At 39.3% G+C, this 11,024-nt stretch overlaps 1 protein-coding gene across 3 annotated transcripts in view; it reads right to left on the bottom strand.

Moving 5' to 3' along the window:
• Positions 1-7,856, bottom strand: part of MRAP2 (melanocortin 2 receptor accessory protein 2) — a 79,987-nt gene extending 72,131 nt beyond the window's left edge. For all 3 annotated transcript variants that reach the window (XM_081529780.1, XM_081529779.1, XM_081529781.1), the window contains exon 1: positions 7,522-7,856. The gene's annotated coding sequence lies outside the window, so the exon portion shown is untranslated. The remainder of the gene's footprint in view (positions 1-7,521) is intronic.
• Between the last annotated feature and the right edge of the window lie 3,168 nt (positions 7,857-11,024).

The following is an 11,024-nucleotide window of genomic DNA, read 5'->3' on the forward strand; positions in this document are numbered from 1 at the left end:
AGAGTTAGGCATGACTGAAGCAACTTAGCACAGCCCAGCACCTTATTGCTCATAGTAAGGAAAAATCGGTATTGTCTCTAAAGAAATAAAAGGCTAAGGGTAATACATATCTACAATTACACAAGTAACCACAAAACAAAACCACTAAACTTCCTAAGTATCAGATAAATCATCCAGAATATAAAGATCACAGACTGAAATATTTTTTTTTTGGTTGTTAGACTACATGTCTTTTAAATCAATAAATATAAATTGACTGAACGTATCTACTAAAAGAAAAAGAATTATAGGCAAGACTGAACAACAAAACACAACTCCAAGTTGTGTGTAAAAGACTCACTTAAAACAAAGTAAGTCCTAAAGATTTAAAATAAAAGTGGGGAAAGTTATACCAGCTATTTAGAAACCAAAATAAAGCAGGGATCCCAATTATAAAATCAGAATAGATGTAGTACCAGAAAAGGAACATTAAATGAAACAATGAGAAGGCATTTTAAAATCCTAACTCCTTGTAATTAATGTTGACTCTATAACAGCCATAAGTATTTACTTAAGCATAAAATAACAGCAAAAATTTTCATAACTCAGAAACTATAGGAAATACCAGAAAGATTGGCAAAAATGTATTTCTAATAGGAGTTTAATTTATCTCTCAGAAATAAATTGGCAAAAACCGAACAAGGATATAAAATATCTAAATAACATAATTAATTAGAGAGATAACTAATAAGAATGCAACACCTAGAAAATACATCTTCTTTTCAAGCACCCATAGTATAGTCAACTAAAACTGACCAGACTAGTATACAAAGAAAATCTCAATAAATTCTTTATGATAGTGAGTTTTGCCATCCAAGAAAATGAATGTCTTTCCATTTGTCCAAGTCCATTTTGTCCTTCATATCCTATCATTTACTTCACATAGGCCTTTGTTTAATTATTGATACACTTATCTCTTGATATTTTATCTTATTCATTACTATTGTTAATAGTCATTCCATTAAGTTGTTATATTAACTGTATATATGGATATATAGAGAAATATATATGTGTGTGTGAATATATATACATTTATTAACATTAGTATTATACTATGCTCCTTTGAGCTTCTCTGGTAGCCCAGGTAGTAAAGAATCTGCCTACAATGCAGGAGATCTGAGTTCGATTCCTAGGTTGGGAAGATCCTCTGGAGAAGGGAATGGCAACCCACTCCAATATTCTTGCCTGGAGAATCCCAAGGATAGTGGAGCCTGGAGGGCTACAGTCCATGGGGTCGCCAAGAGTTGGACATGACTGAATGATTAACATGCTCCTTTACTGAACTGTAGATTTTTCAGCTGATTTTTATTGCCAAATACCCAGTAACTTCAGTCAATTTCCCAGTAGCCCTGTAGTCCTGAGAAGGGTGGCCAGAAGGGGAATCTGGAAGTTCCTGCAAAGACTCAGAGCAGCTGATGGCCACTCATCTGCCTCCACTGCTGGAAGAGAACATGATTTCTGCTTTCTTTCCACCTTTAAAATCTTATAATATGAGTTTTATTCATACCACTCCCTTATTCTTGCCTGAAGAATCCCATGGATAAAGGAGCCTGGTGGGATACAGTCCATAGGGTCGCAAAGAGTCAGACACAACTGAAGCAACGTAGCATGCACTAACACACCAAAATTAGATTGCATATATAAAAATATTTCCCTTCACATAGAAATTGCACTTTAAAAAACTTACCCTCTACATATATTTGCTGCTGCTGCTGCTAAGTTACTTCAGTCATGTCTGACTCTGTGCAACCCCATAGACGGCAGCCCACCAGGCTCCCCCGTCCCTGGGATTCTCCAGGCAAGAACACTGGAGTGGGTTGCCATTTCCTTCTCCAATGCATGAAAGTGAAAAGTGAAAGTGAAGTCGCTCAGTCGTGACCGACTCTTAGCGACCCCATGGACTGCAGCCTACCAGGCTCCTCCGTCCATGGGATTTTCCAGGCAAGAGTACCAGAGTGGGGTGCCATTGCCTTCTCCACTACATATATTTACATGTGTGAAATTTAAATAGCAAATACCTGCATACAACCTAGCTGTCCGTCAATAGGGGGTTGATTTAAAAAATTATAGTATAGTCATTCAATGGATTATTGTGCATCTTAGAAAAGAACGAAGAAAACCTTTGTGAACTACTTTAGAAATAGTTTCAAGACATTAAGTGACCAAATTAAAGTGCAGAACTTAATGAAGAGAAATCTAACCTTTGTTTTTTAAAAAAGGAAAAATCACATATTATTCCACTGGCTTTTATATGCTAAAAATCCTGGAAAGGCAAATAGGAAACTAAAACAGTGGTTATCTTTGGGAAAGGACAATAACAAATGGGCAGATGGAGGATAGGATGGGAAAGATATAATACTATTTGGGGATTTATGTTTGAATTATTCAAATGCATTGCCTAGTCAAAAATAAATAAATGAGTTTTTAATGATGAAGACTGGAGGAAGAAAAGAACTTGGCAGAAGTTCAGTGGAACCCTATAAAGGCAGTTATCTAAAGACTTGAAGAATAAGCTCCATGAGGAGTGAGTCTGATTCAGCCTCGAAAAGGGAAAACTGGGAGGAGACAGAGCAGAACTGTGTACAAGATGGTTGCTGACTATTTGCCATCTTTCCTGGAGACATGAATGGTTGAGCTTGAATATCCAAATCAGACTGTGAAAACAGGACTAGGTTATCAAAAGCATATATAGCCTGAAGCCAACCAGCCTTGAGATACTGAGCTCTCAATTCACTTGCTTAAACACCCTGCACTGGCTTTTTGTTCAATTACTTTAGAACAGGGAGCAAAGCCCTTCATAATCCACACCAGGACACCTTTTAAACTGGTCCCACTGCTAGACATCTGCTGTCCTCTCTCTACATGATACACTCTCGTCTCTGGCCTGGTTTTAACTTCTTGTTTTTAAAATCTCTTGTGCATTTTCATGCCTCCATGCCTTTGCTGATGCTGGTCTCACTTTTTGCAATATTCTTCTACTTATCTTCCTAAAGGGACCCTACTCATTCTTGAGACTGAAGAAGTAATGTCTTTGTGAAACACTTTGAAATGCCTTTGAAGCCCTCCCTAATTATGACATAATTCGCTGGGTCTTTCTATGTCTTCTCCAGCTGAATGCCCATATCTCTGTTTTATTGTTCACTAAGCTACATGGTGATTAGTGGAATAGAAGTTTGGTGTCCTGTTAAAATTGGCAGATACCAGATGTTATCTTTTTATCCTTAGAAACCAATATAGTGGCCCATAGTTAGCACAGTCCCTGGTCTTAAATCATACTTACTATATGGAGGGTGAGGTATAAAAAATGTAATTGGGAATAAGAAAATTTAGGCACTATTCTGTGCTTATACATTTCAAACATTTTGATAGAATGATTACTAGTCTGCTCTCTTAAGTTTACAACTTCAGGTCAAAATTCAGGCAATCTGTGGGATGTACTAAACAGACTCTTGAGTACACCGGGCTATATTCATTTCAAAAGATACACAGTGGGTTTTCCACCAATGCGGTTGTACAATGGGGAATATAAATGTGCTCTGAAAGTGAAACGGCAGAAAATAGGTGCCGTTTCACTTTCAGAGCACATTGAAGAAAATGATCCTTTAGGTGTGTATTTTCTGAGACCATATGTATTTAAAACTTCCAAACTTAATGTTCCACTTATTTCAGCATTTTAGTTCTTTTCCTTAAGGAGAAAAAGAAGGAAAGCCCACAAAAGCTTCTACCTGACGCTACCAACATCCACCTCTTCACAACTCCCATGACACAGTAAACAGAAATAGGACCTCTTTAAGAAGCATTGGTTTTATAAATGGATCTCTTACATGTCAGAAAAATACACTTTAATTTATCAAAATGTTTCAATCAGGAAATTCCATCTCAGGCTCATATCTTACATCCGAATTCTTGTTCAAAGACCCAAGTCCCTATGAAATCATTTTATTTATCATAACTGAGTAAATTATTCATAATTATAATACATGATCATATCATTTATCAGGAAATTGAATCAAACAGAAGCCTATGCCTTCTCTCAGTCCAATTTTATACTGACTCTACTCAAAAGAAGTGGAAACAAACTCCTCTAAGCTCAGCTGAGTTGGTCTGGATGTCCCATTCCATCACTGGGACCTTGGGCAAGTATTCATCCTCATTAAACCTCTGTTTTCTCCTCTCATAAAAAAGAAATAATAATTTTTAAAAAAGAAATAATAATAACAACATACCTTACAGCGTTTTGAATTAGCAATGGGTTGCACATAGTATCTGGCATGACTGAAGTGACTTAGCAGCAGCAGCAGCAACAAGTGGTGAGCTTTTTTTTTGCTAAAATCATAGTCCCATCTGCTTACCAGTATTTTCCTTGCCTTATTGTAGTTTCCTCAGTCTGGAGCACCTGTGTCCTCCCTCAACCTTATCCTGATAGGCAAACTCATCTTGGTCCTTAAATATCAATACCAGTGTCAACTCCCCTGAGAAAACTTCCTGATTTCCTCCAACTTTTCTAGGCCAGTTAGTCATCCTTGAATGTTCTGCGTACCTCTCTCATTACCCTTACTATACTGCTATGTAATATTTACTTACTTATCTGTCTCCCCCACATTAGTGTAACTTCCTTGGAAAGAGAAACTGTGTCTTCATCTGTGCTATCGTAGTATCTTTATTTCTAATAGACACAAAGACACTATGTGTCTTTCCCATACCTGCATTTAAAAGGGAAATAAAAACAAAAGCTCTTAAAATGGTTTTATTCATACGGCTGAAATGAAAGACACGCTAGGTGTTAATGATATTTTGATGAGGCACTCAAGGGGAAATTTCCTATTAAGAGTGTTAATCGCTCAGTTGTGTCCAACTCTTTGCAACCCCATGGGAGGTAGCTTGCCAGGCTCCTCTGTCCATGGAATTCTCCAGGGAAGAATACTGGAGTGGGTAGGCATTCCCTTCTCCAGGGGATCTTCCTGACTCAGGGATCGATCGCAAGTCTCCTGCATTGCAGGTAGATTCTTTACCATCGGAGCCACCAGGGAAGCCCTATTATGGCAAATATGTAAAATTTTCTTAGTCCTGAGTTAGTCATTACTCTTCTCAAAAAATAAAATAGTGGTACTTATAAAAAATTAATCAAAAGAATCTTAGGTTTTTAATCTAAAGTCTACTTTGCCATATAAGTAAAACAAAAAATACCTCTTCCAGAAGCAAATTCAAGTACAATATCAACAATATCCACAATGTATGTTCAAAATGTTCCAAGTTCACAGTAATATCTCAACAAATCTGTAGATGAATAAAGAATGAATAAGAGACCATCTGTTTTAGGTGAAGTTAAAGTTTAGGGAAAAGGTTAAAAGGTTTCAATGATGAGTGTCTGTCAGCAGATTCTGTTTTTAATTCTCTGATGAACTGTGTTTGAGGATAGAGTAGTGCTGGTTTCAGAACAGGGCTAGGAATATGTAAAAATCCTCAATATTTCCTTCAAATCTCTCTTTACACACAAATATTTCATCAAGATTAACGTAATCTCTTATATGTGGAATCTAAAAAGAAATGATACAAATGAAATTTTACTTACAAAACAGAGACTCACAGACTTAGAAAATGAACTCATGGTTGTCAGTGGGAAGACACAGTTACGGACTTTGGGAAGGTCATGCACACACTGCTATATTTAAAATGGATAACCAACAAAAACCTATTGTATAGCACATGGAACTCTGCTCAACGTTATATGCCAGCCTGGATGGGAGGGGTGCTTGGGGGAGCATGGATACATGTATATGTATTTGTATGGCTGAGTCCCTTCACTGTTCACCTGAAACTCACAGTATTGTTAATCAGCTATACCCCAATACAAACTGCTTTCGGTGTTAAAAAAAAAAAAAAGATTAACTTAATTAACAAAATTATTTTTCAAGATGGAAAACACCACTGTAGAAAGTGAAGCAATCATTTTTTGAAAGTTATATTCAAGCACTCAATTAGAATGAGAACAACACTTTGCTAATTAAGTTGGAGGCAATCTTACACTGGCTTCTCAGGTAGCTCAGCGGAAAAGAATACTCCTGCCAATACAGAGGATGCAAGACATGAGGGTTCGATCCCTAGGTTGGGAAGGTCCCCTGGAATAGGAAATGGCAAACCACTGCAATATTCTTGCCCGAGACATTCCAAGGACAGAGTCTGACTATAGTCCTTGGGGTCTCAAAGAGTCAGATACAACAAGCATGCAAGTACAGCCTTATACTAGGAGTCTGAAAGACTCAGACTCTTCCTCTCTGTGCTTTTGGTGCAGGACAGTATATCCAGATTTTGTTATTGATGGAATCTGAAGAGGTACTCAACTTCAAAAGCCAAGAAACCTGGCTTCAAACCAAAAGTATGCACAAACCTACAATAACGCATATAGTTTTAAACACAAGCAGAGGGGAAAAAAAGATTTTTTTATTTATAAGTACCCCTTTATTGTCTAAGGAAGAAGGATTCTGGTAAGTGAAGGATTCCACCATAGGGAAGAGGTAAAATGGACTGAGCTCTGTAATATAAACCAGCTGCCCAAGCAGCCTCCTTTAAAATGTTCATTTCTCACCAATGCTCAAGGGAGGGGCATTTTATTGGAGAAGGAGGACTCTCTGACTTCTGCTCCCAGAAAGTCACGAAGTGAGGACAATAGCTTTCCCCAGGACCCAGCCACATGTGTCTCACACAATTATTTTCGTCTTTTGGTTGGATTCAAAACCCCAAGTGGAGCAACTAACTTTATCACTGACAGAACTGAAAGAAAAAGATAAACTATCCCCAACCAATGTAGGGGTTAATATACATCCTGCTGTGATTTGCTCCTGGTAGCTGATCAAAAACAGTGATGTTACTTGGAATCAATAACAAACTCTTTAGAAATGTAGCTGAATGTGCCATGAAGTCACAGTCTCAACTGGAACAGCTATACTGACAGCTGTAAATATTTCCCTTTGAAATCACAACAGTCCAATATAGGGTGTCTCTGTAGTAAGTCCTCCCTCCTTGGCAGATGAAATCAGTCACCATGGTAACAGGTGAACACAGCAAGAGGCAGAAAATCATTTTCCATCCCCAGCACGATTCCTTACCCTTTTACAAAATAACTCCAACACTCAGACAAAGTAACAAAAAGAAAAAACCCTAACTGTGAACACTCCAGAATTCATAGATACAGTCTCCTCCTTTGCTCCAGTCAATCCATCTCCCTACACCACCCCATCACCTAATCCATACCAAAAATACTCTTTTTTTTTTGTTCCACTCTACCCTCACTACAACTCTCCCTTATCTTTGGATTGACTTGATAGTGTCAACTCATAGTTCTTCCCAAATGTTCACAGGCAGCCAGGAGCCAGGACAGACCCAGGAATGGGCCCAGTTCCCAGCTCATCCGCACTCCAAGTCCATTTACAAATACCTCCTCTGTGAAGGTGCATGCAGCCCCTTCCCTCTCAAATGACCTACCTTCCCAAGGTCCTCATTTCATCTCAAGGTGGGGCCAGTTTCCCCCAGGCCCAGACTTCTCATGCTGGTCCCAGACTTTCCACTTCTGCTCTTCAGGCCTCACCAGCTGCTACATTTTTCAGATACTTTGTTGTTTTGCTGGACTTCATCCCTTCCTCCACCCTCCCCAGCAACTTCCCAAATGTGGCAACTTCACTGACTTACACTTCTTGTGCTAACCTCTCTCTTGGCATCAGCTTCTTTCTCTCTGACCTGTTTCCTAACCCTTGTATTGTAATGTTAGAAGTCCAGAAACACTTCTTAGCTGCAAAAAGCCAGAGACATCCTTGAAGAGCAAGACCTGCCTTTCTTGAGGAAATGATGTGAATCAGAATCAGCTGCTTTTGGTTAGGCAGGGCCTGAAAGTGGGTGGGACTGTTGTGGGTGAGGTGAGGGGAAGAGTTACTCAGAGGAGGAAGGATGGGGACTCCAGCCAGATGACAGAGGCTTTGCACCCTAGGGCTCCCAAAACTTTAGGGAATGATCAAAGTTACAAAATGCCTGGTGAAAGTAGATTTCGGTGTTTATTGTGTGGGGTTGGTATATGTGTGTGGCAAACTGGTGAAGGTGCTTTGCTTGTCATCCCGGTTGACATGACAGGACTTACTCAGGTACTTTGTCTCCCTGAGGCAGACAGAGAGCTGAGAAAAAAAAAAAAACGATGAATATATGACTTGTAAGAAATTCTCAAAACCATAGAAGGGCTCTGAATTCTCATTTGTCATGTTTGACTCTCTGAAGGAGGCCCTGGCTGATGCCTAGCATACATTTTAGTAAGCTTATGTAACTTTATAACCTGCTCTTAACACTTTCTGGCCCAAGGGAGAGCATAAAAGTAGACAAATAAGAATTGTAAAATGTGAATAGGACACTTCATACATTGTGATTATAACCTTATGAAAACTATTTATATGCAGGGGGCATGGGTTTGATCCATGGTCAGGAAGCTAGGATTCCACAAGCCACAAGAAAGTGAAGTCACTCAGTCGTGTCCGACTCTTTGCGACCCCATGGATAGTAGCCTACCAGGCTCCTTCGTCCATGGGATTTTCCAGGCAAGAGTACTGGAGTGGGTTGCCATTTCCTTCTCCAGGAGATCTTCCCAACCCAGGGATTGAACCCGGGTCTCCCGCATTGTAGGCAGACACTTTACTGTCTGAGCCACCAGGGAATAGCGGGGCCAAAAAGTAAAAAAAGAAGAAAAAGTTAGAAAAAATTTTCAGTAAAAAAATAAGATAATTAATTTAAATAAAAGGTAAATTTGAATTAAAAAAAAATACCAAAGATCAACAGTTTGGTAGTGGAATTAGTGGTAACTCTTTTTCAAATGTTCTGTGATACAGTTATATTAGTTTTACATTTTAAATAGGTAATTATGAAGGCTAAATAGTAATATGAGGAACTGTTCATGACAGTATATTAAGTTTAAAAAATAGAATAAAATAGTGCTCTGGTACGTCTGCAATAATGTAAAATAAAAATCCAATGTAGTTAGTTACCCTCCACTCTTTTTGAAAGTTCACTTTTATACCGCTTCATTTTTATGAAAGGCTTACATTAGCACCTGCTTTCACTAATGGAAAGAAATCCTACAAGGATTCTTGCTTTTATTAAAAAAAGGTGAAGAACAAAAAGAAAGTTCAGCATTTGTTTGCAGTGAGCTGTTAGAGGCCATGTGTACCCTAAGCAGAGAAAGTAGCACCAAGCTCTTTCCTTGGAACTACGATCAGCATCTCAGTATCAGGTTTTCTTAGCTTTAACTGTGTCTCTGAGCAAGTGTACCCACTCATTTGTGTCTGACTCTGCAAATTCATGGACTGTAGCCTGCCGGGCTCCTCTGTCCATGGGATCTTCTAGGCGAGAATACTGGAGCGGGTTGCCATTTCCTCCTTCAGGGAATCTTTCTGATCCAGGGATCGAACCCGGTCTTCTGCATCTTCTGCATTGATGGCGGGTTCTTTACGATTGAACCACCTGGGAAGCAGCTGTCTGTGAGCATCTACAGTTTAATTTCAATTTATTTTGTGTATCCCTTAGCTGGATGTGTCCCTGGGCAATTGCTTCTCCACTTCACACCATTCTGATTTACAAAAACTTTCTTAGGAACACTCTACTTTGGACATGGAAGAAACCCAGTATGTAGACAAGGGGTGGAAAGGTGTTAAAAATGGTCCCAGTTTGATTCTTTTCAATTAATTTTTATTGGAGTATAGTTGTTTTCCCTGGAGGAGGGCATGGCAACCCACTCCAGTATTCTTGGCTGGAGAATCCCCATGGACAGAAAAGCCTGGTCGGCTATAGTCCATGGGGTCATGACTGAGCAACTAAGCACATAGCCATTTTATAATGTTGTGGAATTTCTATTGTATAGCAAAGTGAATCAGTTATATGTGTGGATGTGTACATATATACCCCCTCTTTTTTGGATTTTCTGCCCATTTAGGTCACCACAGAGCACTGAATAGAATCTCTGTGCTATACAGCAGGTTCTCATTAGTTATCTATTTTATACATCATAGTGTATATGTCGATCCCAATCTCCCAATCCATCCCACTCCCCACTTCCAACCTTTCCCCTTTGGTGTCCATAAGTTTGTTCTCTATATTTGCGTCTATTTCTGCTTTGTAAACAAGTTCATCTGTACAATTTTTCTAGAATCCGTATATAAGTGATACCATACTTCACTCTGTCACACAGAGTGAAGTAAGTCAGAAAGGTCCAGTGTGATTTTTATGGGAGGCAGACTCTGTGATGGAGTTGACTTCAAGTTGTTTTTTTAGGGAGTCCTTAGTATCAAGACTTGTGGGAAAGAAGAATTGGAAGGGGGGAGGGCAGGGAGAAGTCTAGCTGCCCTGGTCCCTCAGAGTTGTCCCTGTGGGGTCAGAATCCCTGTTCTGCATGGTCCCCCACGCTCAGTCACAGGGCGCGGGCCACTCCAGGGAGGGGTGGCCTCAGGAGAAAAAGTTCTCGGTTGCAGGGTCTCCACCTGAAGGTGTCTGCTGATAACACTCTTAGTAGCTGAGCCCACAATTCCTTCCTTGAAGCAAGCTGAGTCACACATGTCCCTATTCAGTACAAAAATGAGGACATTTGGTATGAAATGGCAGGATACAGTGTCATTCAAAAGCCTTCATGTGTGTAAAAATCCCTTTTAATGTTGCTACATCAAATTTTTATTGCTATAGAACCGTGCTTTTAATAGTACCCATCTCATAGTACTGCCATGAGAATTAAGATAACAAATGTAAAGCACAGGCCTGGCCCAAAGTGCTCAATATTATTTATGGTTATTTGTTTTTCATTTTTCCTAACTTAAGCCATACTGGGATGAGCTGGTCTTCTCTACTTTCCTTGTGTCACGAGTCAGGGCCAAGCTACACTTTTTTGCATCTGCCCCTTTTCTTTCTGCTTCCCAGCATTAAAAATGACATAAGGAGTTTGGGATTAATATATACACACATAA

This window comes from Giraffa tippelskirchi, chromosome 9 (assembly GCF_054371585.1).
Source record: "Giraffa tippelskirchi isolate mGirTip1 chromosome 9, T2T-mGirTip1v1.2.pri, whole genome shotgun sequence".
NCBI lineage: Eukaryota > Metazoa > Chordata > Mammalia > Artiodactyla > Giraffidae > Giraffa > Giraffa tippelskirchi.